Consider the following 12,942-nt stretch of genomic DNA (forward strand, 5'->3'; position numbering starts at 1 on the left):
TCATTCCATAAATAAGGCGCCCGCATGGCGCGTTGGAATGGCGTTAGCCGGCGGTAACATTTTTGATGCACAACTGCGTTGGCGCAGTTGTGCGTCAAAAAGTATAAATATGGCCCTCAGTGCTTCAGAGAGCCCAGATAATTCTAGCTAACAACTACAAAGGGCAGGTGCTCATGGCACGAAAGGCCACTGAGCATGGATGATGCACAAGGGAAAAACAAGAGAAAGGGAAGAGAGAAAAACGTTCACCAGCTTTGGTTTCCTTGGTAAGCTTTCCTCTACACCAAATAGTTATTAATTCCTAAAGTACATTAATCCGTTCACCTCAAAGACAATTTTCACCTGCCAATGGACCCTCCACAAGCCTCCTCCTGCACAAAGGGCTCTAACCTCATAAAGGGGTCAAGTACAGTTTAAAGTTCTATGCGGACAAAGGTTGGACCAGCACTTCATCTCTTTCTGAAAATCCAAGTAAGCCAAATTTTGAAAAAAAGGACTTGCCCACATCTTGCTTCCATTTCTGCCACAAAAGGCTGTTATACTTTGGGCCACAGTATGGGCTTCCTCCATCAGATACATGGGAGATATTGCAGCAGTCTTCCTCACAGACATGTAAAAAAAGCGACAACATGGGCCTCTCCAGAAACCTTCAACAAAGACTACTGCATCCCTGTTGTATGCATCACATTTTTACAGTATTTGAACTTCAAGCAAGATACGTATTCTATGAAAGTTCTATTGATGGAGAATAAAAATGTAGACACCTTAACTACAGTTCTCTAGCACTGGTATCTTTAGTAGACTAACATGCAACCTGTCCTCTTTCATTTCTGGAGTCTTTTACTTATTCTTGACAAGGTCACAAAATCTTAGCAGTCGGGGTCTGAGAGGGCAGGGGGGACAGCTGTGTCTTTCTACCTTATTTGCTGGAGTCTGGGTCAAACAATGAGATGGACAGACTGTAGGAAGCTGGCTCTTTATATCGTGGAAGAAAAAGAGGTGCATTATGCAAACAGTCCAGCCAAACCCCAAAGGAATCATGGAGGCACCACTGACATCCCAAATGCTTTCTTTTGTGTTAGTGTGGGCGAGCAGTTAGGCATATCAGTGGGTAGTGCTAAGCATGTTAGGCATGAACATAGGCAGTGAGACACACTCAATAAATAAATCTGACACTAATTTATAAAAGTAACATATCTTTAAACAAACAAAATGTAGATACCAAGACCACCGGAATCAGGTGAGTACTTTTTGAATTATACGTTTTTAGAGTTTGCAAAAGTTGACATTTTTCAGGAGCGGTAAGGTTATCCTATGGAGAAAGAACAAGCATTGCATATGGGTATAGTACAGCAACTTACAGGACCAATCTACTGGAATTAAGGTAGGTATGGGGTAAGGTCCAAGGCCATACCGTCAGGTCACCTTGGGCGTCACTGGGGCGACTGGATTCAGGGGGGTAGTTTGGCATTGAGTTCTCCATGTAAGTCCATGGGGATTGGCCCGGTCACAAAGTTGCTGCAGTGAGGGACTGAGAGTCCAGTCCGGGCAAACTACCAAGGGGGTTCAAGTCTTGCGATGCGCGGGGACGCAAGGACACCAATGGCTCTGTTATCCTTGGCCTGGCGAATCTGGATACAGAGGTGGTTTGGGCCATCAGGTGTACACTCATCAGGAACGGTTGCGATGGGGGTGGCACAGAAACAGGCTGCAGGTGTGGACTAGGGCTCCCGTCTGGCCGAACCAACAAGAGGGCTGGGTTCTCTTGAGCCTGGGTAACGTAGGGACACTAGTGTTCCTTTCCTTGGTCCAGGCGTCCAGGTGCAGAAGTGCAGTGGACAGTCAAACTAGCTGCCAAATGAGTGTGGTGGAATAGGTGCTGTCTTCATTGATTACCAGTACCATAGAGGAATCAATTATTGATGCCACCAGAATCCTGAATACAGATGTCTCTATGAAGCAGATTCTTGAATGTCGCTTTTCTTTTGTACCTGGTTCCTGGCAGCACCTCTAGCTTGGCAGCAGGTTCTGTAAAAGTTTTGGGAACCCCTTCTTTGAAGGGTCGAAATGGCAATGGAAAGCCATAAAATCGTTGGGGTCTCAGGGAAGGGTTTTTGCCGTAAGGAAAATATTATACACAAGGAGGAATAAATAATGCCATTGCCTGCATGGCAAGGCTTTTCTCTGTCAATGGTTGCACACTGTTTATAAATATGCATGTGAAAAGCCCTTCTCATGGCTGTATTTCAGAATTGACAGCATTTTTTAGAGTACTCCTGGAAATCTGAGACAGGAGCCGGTTAAAGGTGAACGGTAGTAAACATTCCTTGAAGTGCAACAGTTCATTGACCTTCACCAGAGCCAGATAGTAAACTTGCGAGAAACCTAAAACACTAATAAAGGTAACTTGAACATGTGTCTGCAGATTTAAAATTGTTATGAGGATTATTTTTATAGTTCCGTATGATTGTAGTGTCTCAAAATCTTTTCTCCCTTATGATCATCGAACAAAAAACTGCATCTGAACATAACAAAAATGCACTATTTGCCATTCTGTATTACAGATATGTTTCTGATAACGATAAAATATCTTTTGTGCTCAACACGTAGAGTTGTGAGACAGCTTAATCATGGCTGCATGTTTCTTTTGTAGGTAAATGTTTCCTGTCAGCAGTCCTTTACCATTAAATGCCTGGTTCATATTTTCAAACTAACTCACAAGACATCATGGCCAATTAATTATTGATTGATTCAATTAAATGTAGCTACATTTATTTTGTTCAAATTGTTTCTATTGTTCATTATGACTGCCATGAATGATTAAGGTGCATAAGTACCTATTCCTGGTGTATTCTTTCTTTCTAATCTTTGACCAAATTATTAAGTTAATGAACTACATAAAAGTGGATGGAGGCAAGTCCACTGATGTGATACTGCTGGCCACAAGATATTTGAGGTGAGACTGTAATTGCTTGTTGACTACTCATTATCACTCTATGATGCCTAGCAGGTTGCAAGCATAATTGCAAAAAATACTTTTTATAACATGGTTCTCTGGGAATCGGCAAAGGCCAGCATGTGTGTTGACAATTGTTTGATCACGGTGTGCTTCGTTTCCTTTTACACATCACTTCATATTACTTTGGTGTTGCGCACAGAGATCTGTAGTGAGACGCAGTGTTGGTCCATTGGTCGTGAGGCGGTGTCGGTTCATCGGTCTGTCGTGAAGTGTTGTTGGTCCATCGGTCTGGTCGTGAAGTGTTGTTGGTCCATCAGTCTGTGGTGAAGTGTTGTCGGTTCATCGGTCTGTCGTGAAGTGGTGTCGGTCCATCAGTCGGTCGTGAAGTGGTGTCGGTCCATCGGTCGGTCGTGAAGTGGTGTCGGTCCATTGGCTGTGAGGGGAAAATCTGATTCCTGACCCTTGATACTCATTGCACAAACTCGCCTGAGACCAATGGCCTACAGTCCAGTTACCAAGCCTTGCAAACGACCCAGATCCCTACAGAGTGAACACACATCATACCAGGCAACATGGGAAGAAGAGTACTTGTTTGTTGAATGGCCAAAGGAGAAAGCCACCTGTTTGCTTTGCAAAGAGAAAGTAAATGTTCTTAAGAGATATAACCTGGAACGGCACTACAAAACTCAACACGCAAGTCATGCTGAGAACTTCCCATTGCACTCAAAACTGCGTTCAGCAAAAGTGGCATTGTTAAAGCAAACACTTCTTTCCCAGCAGAAGCTCTTCCTTTGCCAAATGAAGGAATATAAGGCTGTTACAGAACCATCATTCAAAATATGCTACCTGCTTGCCAAACATAAGAAGCCATTCACGGAGGCAGAGCTGGTGAAGAAATATTTCCTTTCAGCAGCTGAAATTTTGTTTGAAAACTATAGCAACAAATCCAGCATTTTAAAAGAAATCGGTGCATTACAGCTATCGGATTCCACTTGTGCACGCAGAATAGAGGCAATGGGTGAAAATGTCCAGGAGCAGGTGATCAAAGCTGTCAGAGAGTCACCGTTCTTCAGCATTGCCATGGATGAGTCCACAGATATAGGCGATGTGGCCAAGTTATTATTTAGGGTGAGGTATTTGGACCAATCGCTTCATCCCAAAGAAGAGCTCCTGTGCCTTCTACCACTGCAAGGGCACACAAGAGGAGAAGATATTCTGGACAGTATCTGCAACTACTTTGAAACACATCACATACCACTGGACAGTCTTGTTAGCATCACAACAGATGGCGCTCCTGCTATGGTAGGCCATGACAGAGGCTTTGTATCTTTGCTTAAAAAGAAGCTCATTGGACAGACTGTAATAGACTTCCACTGCATTATTCATCAGGAAGTTTTGTGTGCAAAATTAAAGCATGGAGAGCTGAATTACATCCTAAAACTTGCAGTGAAAATTGTTAATTTTATTCGTGCCAAAGCCCTTAACCATAGACTTTTGAAGGCTATGCTGCAGGATTCTGAAGCTGAATATACAGACCTCTTGATGCACACTGAAGTGTGATGGCTAAGCAAAGGGAAAGTTCTTATTGGCGTGAAAAGACCGCAAGCACAAATGGAGCTGATAGACATGTAGCACAACTCAGCTCTTTAAGCATTTTTTTGGGGGCAGTCACCCGAAGAATTCTGGAACACTGTGCTTTCTGACAAATTTCCTGTTTTTTTTACAGTGGCCCAGAAAATAATTTGTATGTTTGGGTCAACAAATGTTTGTGAAAGTTCGTTTTCCTCAATGGGACTTTTGAAGAGTAAACTCAGAAATAAGCTAACAGACTTACATCTGGATCAGCTCTTAAGGCTTACCGTTTCAGACATAATACCAGATTACAGAACACTAATAAGAGACATGAAGTGCAAAATAAGTTCTTAGTATGTCTTCCTTTGACATACCTATTTTCCGGACTCAGATAAGCCTGTTCACAAGGATTACCATGCCATGCCTCTTAAGATTACTATTGTCTGATAATAAAAATGTTTTTCAAAATGTCCTTTTTGTAGGTTTGTTGTTATACCTGGATTCAAAATGCAGCATTGTCTAGCAATGCTTTGAAAAAGGGAGCGGGTTGTTGTGCCCCCTAGAAGCCCCGCCCATGACCCCCCCCCCGCTGGCCCTTCAGTGCGGCCCTCGGCCACAAACCATACTGCAATTTTGGCCACTGAGAAAAAGTTTGTGAATACCCATGGTCTAACAGTTGTCCCTTGACATTTGCAGATGACTCTGGTTACCCCAACCTGTCATGGCTACTGACCCCAGTGAGAAATCCCAGGACAAGGGCAGAGGAACGCTACAATGAGGCACATGGGCGAACTAGGAGAGTGATCGAAAGGACCTTCGGCCTCCTGAAGGCCAGATTCCGGTGCCTCCATATGACAGGCGGTTCTCTCTACTACTCTGGTGTGCCAGATCATCGTGGCCCGCTGCATGCTGCACAACCTGGCTTTGCAACGACAGGTGCCTTTTCTGCAGGAGGATAGTCCAGAAGGAGGTCTTGTGGCAGCTGTGGAGCCTGTGGACAGTGAAGAAGAGGAGGCAGAAGAAGAGGATATCGACAACAGAAACAACGTTATCCAGCAATACTTCCAGTGAGACACAGGTAAGAAGACATCACTGCCTCCTACATCTCATACAATTGTTAGACCTATCATATGTCTGTCACTTTCACCCAGTGTATGGACCCTGACTTGTCACTTTGCATTTCCATTTCACAGATGTGGGTCCCACTGTGTGACCTCTGCTATATTACCTCATGGACTAGAGCTGTGTGACATAGGTATGTTGACAATACAATTGACATTGCTATTTTCCATAGTTATAGCAACTACACATTTGTGAAAGCACAGACTGACTCCAGATTGTTTTGTGATTCAAGGGTGTTTATTTAAGTGCAAAATAGTGGAGGGGGTTGTAAAATGGCCAGGGGTGATGGTGGAGGAATGTCCATGGCAGAGTCCAGTTATTTGTCTCACAGGTGCATTGTCCAAAGGGGCATAGAAAGTGGAGCTAGGGAAGTTTAAGGATGGACAGGGTGGCGAAGTGGGATAAAAGGATGACATTCAGGGTGGCCTAATTTCTTGGCGGGGGTCTTGGCATTGTTCTCCGTCTTTGTCCTGGATCTCAGGGACCGTTTGCGGGGTGGTTCTCCATCTGCAGTGTGTGGGGTGCTAGGGTCGTGGTCCTGTGGCAGTGCCTCCTGTCCACTAGCCCCGGCAGAGGTGGTGGGCTGTTCATCATCGAGGCTAGTGTCAGGGGCCCCTTGTTGTGCCACAGTGTCCCTCCTGGTGTTGACAAGGTCCTTCAGCACCCCTACAATGGTGACCAGGGTGGTGTTGATGGACTTGAGTTTCTCCCTGATACCCAAATACTGTTCCTCCTGCAGCTGCTGGGTCTCCTGAAACTTGGCCAGTACTGTTGCCATAGTCTCCTGGGAATGATGGTACGCTCCCATGATGTTGGAGAGGGCCTCGTGGAGAGTGAGTTCCCTGGGCCTGTCCTCCCCCTGTCGCACAGCAGTCCTCCCAGTTCCCCGGTTTTCCTCTTCCTCTGTCCCCTGAACCATGTGCCCCCTGCCACTGACCCCAGGTCCCCGATGTTCTTGGGTTGGTGGGTTTGCCTGGGTTCCCTGTAGTGGTGGACACACTGCTGCTTGACGTGTCCTGGGGACAGAGGTATGGGCCCGCTGGGTGGGTGCTGTGCTGGTGTTTCCTGAGGGGGAGGCTCTGTGGTAGCATGTGCCAGTGTGTGGAGAACCGACTGTCCTGAGGTCCCAGATGGGCTGGGCTGGTCATCTAGATCCAGTTGGACAGAGCTGCTGTCATCACTGTGGGCCTCTTCTGTGGGGGGTGTGGACACGTCTGGAACCTCTTGTCCGGTGACGTTGGGTAGGGGTCCTGCAGGGGTGTAAAGGCATGATTATTGCATCTGTGTGTGCCATCGTGTGCAATGGGAGGGTGACCCTGTACCCCAGTTCTTACATTCTTGTCTAGGACCTTGTGTGATATTTGGTTTGGGATCTGTGTGGGTATCTGTAGTGGACATGCTTTGGTGATGGGTGTCCATGCTTTGGTGCTGCATGCAGGGCTTGGTATTGGGATGTGTGGGTTGTGATAGTGGGACATATGTGAGGTGTTGGAGTGATGGGGGTGAGGGTGAGGATGGGGTATGTGATAGCATGCAGGTAGGGTGGGGATGTAATAGTTAAGATTTGACTTACCAGAGTCCATTCTTCCTGCTACTCCTGCGAGGCCCTTAGGATGCAGTATTGCCAAGACTTTCTCCTCCCATGTTGTTAGTTGTGGGGGAGGAGGTGGGGGTCCACCGGCAGTCCTCTGTGAATCAATCTGGTTTCTTGAAACCACAGAATGCACCTTCCCCCGTAGGTCGTTCCACCTCTTCCTGATCTCATCCCTAGTTCTTGGATGCTGTCCCACTGCATTCACTCTGTCTATGATTCTGCGCCATAGCTCCATCTTACTAGCTATGGAGGTGTGCTGCACCTGTGATCCGAATAGCTGTGGCTCTACCAGCACGATTTTCTCCACCATGACTCTGAGCTCCTCCTCAGAGAACCTGGGGTGTCTTTGCAGTGCCATGGTGTGGTGTGGGTGAGGTGGTGTGTGTTGTGATGTGTGAGGGGATGTCTTTGTGTGTGTTGTGTGAGGTGCGTGGATGTTGGTGCCTGTGGATGCTAGTTTGTTGATGGTGGTGTCTCTCTCTGTGCTTCGTTTTCAATTTTTGTTGTAGGGGTTTGTGAGTGATGTGGGTGTGTGTTTTATATTGTATTGGGTGTGTGGGAATGGTGTGCGTATGTGTATCAGGTGTGTGTATTTCGAATTGTCCAATGTGGTTGTGTTTTGTAAATGTGTGTGTATTTTGAGCGTGGCGGTGTGTACCGCCAATGGAATACCGCGGTTGAAGGATCGCCGCATGGATTCATGGGTCGTGATATTGTGGGCGTATTCCTGTTGGCGTGACGGTGTCGGTTTTGTTATCATCAGTTTATCACTGACCTTTGGTGTGGCGGACTGGTGTGGGTGTCTGGATTTTGGCAGATTCCGGCCTCTGGGTCGTAATAGCTGTAGCGGATTTCCGCCACCGCAGAGGTGTGTTGGCGGTCTTCTGCACGACGGTAAGCAAGATTTACCGCCAATGTTGTAATAAGGGCCTATGTTTCTTCATGCACAAGTTGGCACAGATCACCTCAGACGCCTGGGGCTTACAGACAGTGACGGGTTTCCACATAGAATTCTGGGGTTCAGAGATCCGAGAGTTCCCTCCAAGACCTTTAGTCTATAACGATGCGGATTCAGCACTGATAGACTCAGAGGTTCAAGCTCTCTTGTGCAAGGAAGCCATCCGCAGGTCAGTCCTTTACCCCAGGGGTTTCTTGAGCAATATCTTCCTGGTGGAGAAAAAGGACAAGGGATTCCGCCCGGTGACCAATCTCAAGACCTTCAACGAATGGGTAGTATAAAGGCACTTCAAAATGGAGGGCATACACATGCTCAGAGATCTCCTCTTACATGGGGATTGGATGATTCGCCTGGACCTCAAGGATGCTTATCTGACGGTCCCGATTTTCCCTCTGCATCGCAGGTTCCTGCACTTTTTTGGGAGGGAACAGGTGTTCGAGTTCACATCCCTTCCATTCGGCCTATCTTCGGCACCGTGGTGCTTCACGAAACTGCTCAAACCAGTGGTGGAGTACCTCAGGTCTCGGGGAATTCGCCTGATAATTTATCTCGACGATATTCTCCTGATGGATCAATCCCATACACAGCTTCTGTCCAATGTGACCATGACTATTGTGCTCCTCCAGGACTTGGGGTTTGTAATAAACCAACAGAAATCGGACCTTCTATCCACGCAGTCATGACCTTTCTGGGGTTTCTCATAGATCCCAACAAAGCTTCTCTCAGCCTTCTGATCTCAAAGATAACCAAGATCAGGAAGGAGTTGACGGAGGTCATGCGGTGCAACCGAATTTCACTCAGACAGTTGGCCACAGTGGTGGGACTTCTCTCACCCTAAATTCAGGCCATCTTCCCAGGCCCTCTTCACTACAGGGCTCTTCAATGCCTGAAAGCTCATCATCTCCAATGCAGAGTAACCTACTCCGAGCTGAAAACTCTTCCCCAAGAGGCAAGAACAGAACTCCAACTGTGGCTGCACCTCATGGAGGCGTGGAACGGCACAGCGATCTTCAGATCCTTGCCGGATCTGATAATAGAGTCAGACGTCAGTCATTAGGGATGGGGAGCCAGGTGGGGGGACATCTCGTTTGGTGGACATTGGACCCCACAGGAACTCAGTTTACATATCCATTGTCTGAAGCTCCTGGCGGGATCATTTGCGATCAGGTCTCTGACATGAGACAAAGGCCCTCATTACAACCCTGGAGGTAAATCCCGCTTTCCGCCGTGCTGAAGACCGCCAACATATCGTTGCGGCTGCGCAATTCCGCTACAGGTTTTACGACCCACATCTCGGAATCCGCCACAATACAGACACCCACACAAGTCCGCCACACCAAAGGTCAGTGATAAACTGGCGATACCAAAACCTACACCGTCACGCCAACAAGAATACACCCACACTATCACGACCCACGAATCAACACGGCGGACTGGACTCTGGTAAGTCAAATCTTTACAACTATACCCGCCCCACTCCACCTGCATGCCATCACATACCAAGACCCTTACCCTCACTCCCATCACTCCATCATCTCACATATGCCCCCCTATCAAAAACCCACACATCTCAATACCAAGGCCCTGCATGCAACACCTATGCATGGACCACCATCACCAAAGCATGTTGAGTACAGATACCCACACACACCCCAAACCAACTACCACAAAAGGGCAAACACAATGATGCAAGCACAGAAGTAGAGGGTACCTCACCCAATGCACAAGATGGCACACACAGATAATAAAACTATGCATTTACACCCCAACAGGAAACATACCCAACGTCACCGGACAGGAGGTGCCAGACATATCCAGACCCCCACAGAGAAGGCCCACAGTGATGACAGCAGCTCTGCACACCTGGATCAAGATGACCAGCCCGGCCCATCAGGGACCTCTGGACAGTCGGCTCCCCTGCCACTGTCATTAGCCACCACAGACCCCCCCCACCTCAGGAAACACCAGCACAGCACCCACCCAGCAGGCCCATCCCTCTGCCCCCAAGACACGTCAATCAGCAGTGTGTCCACCACTACAGGGAACCCAGGCAAACCCACCAACCCAAGAAAATCAGGGACCTGGGGTCAGTGGCAGTGGGCACACGGTTCAGGGGACAGAGGCACATGATAACAGGGAAGCTGGGTGGACTGCTGTGTGACAGAGGGAGGACAGGCCCAGGGAACCGACATTCCACGAGACACTCTCCAACATCATGGGAGCATACCACCATCCCCAGGAGACCATGGGCACGGTACTGGCCAAGTTTCAGGAGACCCAGCGTCTGCAGGAGGAACACTACCTGGGGATCAGGGAGGACTTGAAGTCCATTAACACCACCCTGGTCACCTTTGCAGGGGTGCTGGCAGACCTTGTCAACACCATGAGGGACACAGTGGGACACAAACGGTCCCCTGACACTAGCCTGGGTTATGAACAGCCCTCCACCTCCGCTGGCGCTAGTGGACAGGAGGCACCGCCACTGGAGCAACAGGCCACCAGCACCCCACCCCCTGCAGAAGGAGAACCACCCTGCAAACGGTCCCTGAAATCCAGAAACAAGACAGAGAACATTGCCAAGACCCCGCCAGGAAATAAGACCATCCTGAATGTCACCCTTCTGTCCCACTTTCTCACCCTGTCCACCTTAAACTGCCATTGCTCCCCTTCCTATGCCCCATTGGACAATGCATCTGTGAGACCAAGAGACTGGACTCTGCCATGGACATTCCTCCACCATCACCCCAGCCCATTTCACACCCCCCTCCACTTCTTAGCACAGAAATAAACACCCTTGAATCACCAAAACATCTGGAGTCAGTCTATGCTTTCACAATTGTGTCATTGCAAAATCTCTGGAATATAGCAATGTCAATGTACTTGTTCACATACCAATGTTACACAGCTGTAGGCCAGGAGTAAACATAGCAGAGGGCACAAATCGGGTCCCTGATCTGTGAAATGGAAAGCCAAAGTGACAAGTCAGAGTCCATACACAGAGTTAAATGGCAGACTTATGCTAGGTCCTACAATAGTATGAGATGTGGGATGCAGTTCCGTCCTCTTACCTGTGTCTCACTGGAAGTATTGCATGATGATGTTGTTTCGGTTGTCTACATCTTCTTCTTCTGCCTCCTCTTCTTTACTGTCCACAGGCTCCACAGCTGCCACAAGACCACCATCAGGCCCATCCTCCTTCAGAAAAGGCACCTGGCGTGGCGAAGCCAGGTTGTGCAACATACAGGAGGCTACGATGATCTGGCACACCTTCTTCGGTGAGTAGTATAGGGAGCCACCTGTCAGATGGAGGCACCAGAATCTGGCCTTCAGGAGGCCGAAGGTGCGCTCTATTATCCTCCTAGTTTGCCCATGTGCGTCATTGTAGCGTTCCTCTGCCCTTGTCCTGGGATTCCTCACTGGGGTCAGTAGCCATGACAGGAAGGGGTAACCAGAGTCACCTGCAAATATCGAGGGACCACAGTTAGACATCCTCCAAACATTAGGCAATCTGCCATACCCAGACAGCAAATGAAACTGTGTGGGGACTTTAGGCTCACCTATTAGCCACACACCGTGCTTCTGGAGTTGCCCCATCACATAAGGGATGCAGCTATTCCTCAAAATGTAAGCGTCATGCACTGAGCCAGGATACTTGGCATTCACATGGGAGATGTACTGGTCTGCCAAACACACTATCTGCACATTCATAGAATGGTAGCTTTTCCGGTTTCTGTACACTTGTTCATTCCTGCGGGGGGACAAATGCCACATGTGTACCATCAGTGGCACCAATGATGTTGGGGATATGTCCCAGGGCATAGAAGTCACCTTTCACTGTGGGCAAATCCTACACCTGAGGGAAAACGATGTAGCTGCGCATGTGTTTCAGCAGGGCAGATAACACTCTGGACAACACATTAGAGAACATTGGCTGGGACATCCCTGATGCCATGGCTACTGTTGTTTGAAAAGACCCACTGGCAAGAAATGGAGTACAGACAGGGCCTGTACTAGAGGGGGTATTCCTGTAGGATGGCGGATAGCTGACATCAGGTCAGGCTCCAACTGGGCACACAGTTCAGGCATTGTTGCACAATCAAGTCTGTAAGTGATAATTATGTGTCTGTCTTCCATTGTCGACAGGTCCACCAGGGGTATGTATACCGGAGGATGACGCCATCTCATCATCTGCCCAAGCGGATGTGCCCTATGGAGGAGAAGGGTGAGCAGAGGGTCATACACCACATAGCTTGCACAAGGGTGGTTTGAACTATTGTGATGTAATCGGTGTGTGGCGCTGTCTGTCCATATTCCTGCCCAAAAGTGCTGTGACACAGTTATTTGGCCTGCCATGTGGACCCCTGAAATGGCGGCTGCCTGACCTGTAAGGATGGACAAGGGGAAATGAGGTAACTGCTCTGGCGTTGTGCAGCGTCACGGTAGGCGGACGAAGACCGCGGCGCAATTCACACCGGAGGATGCCGCCATCTCATCATCTGCCCCAGCGGACGTGCCCTATGGAGGAGAATGGTGAGCAGAGGGTCATACAACACTTATGTTTCACAAGGCTGTTTAGCACAAACGTTAACATTTCTCTAAGTGCCTTTGTCTGTCCATACTCCTGGCCTAAATAGGTGTGATGCAGTTATTTGGCCTGCCATGTGGCCCCCTGAAATGGCGGCTGCCTGACCTGTAAGGTGGGACAAGGGGAAATGACGTAACTGCGCTGGCGTTGTA

Source organism: Pleurodeles waltl, chromosome 4_2 (genome assembly GCF_031143425.1).
Source record: "Pleurodeles waltl isolate 20211129_DDA chromosome 4_2, aPleWal1.hap1.20221129, whole genome shotgun sequence".
In the NCBI taxonomy this organism is placed as follows: Eukaryota; Metazoa; Chordata; class Amphibia; order Caudata; family Salamandridae; genus Pleurodeles; species Pleurodeles waltl.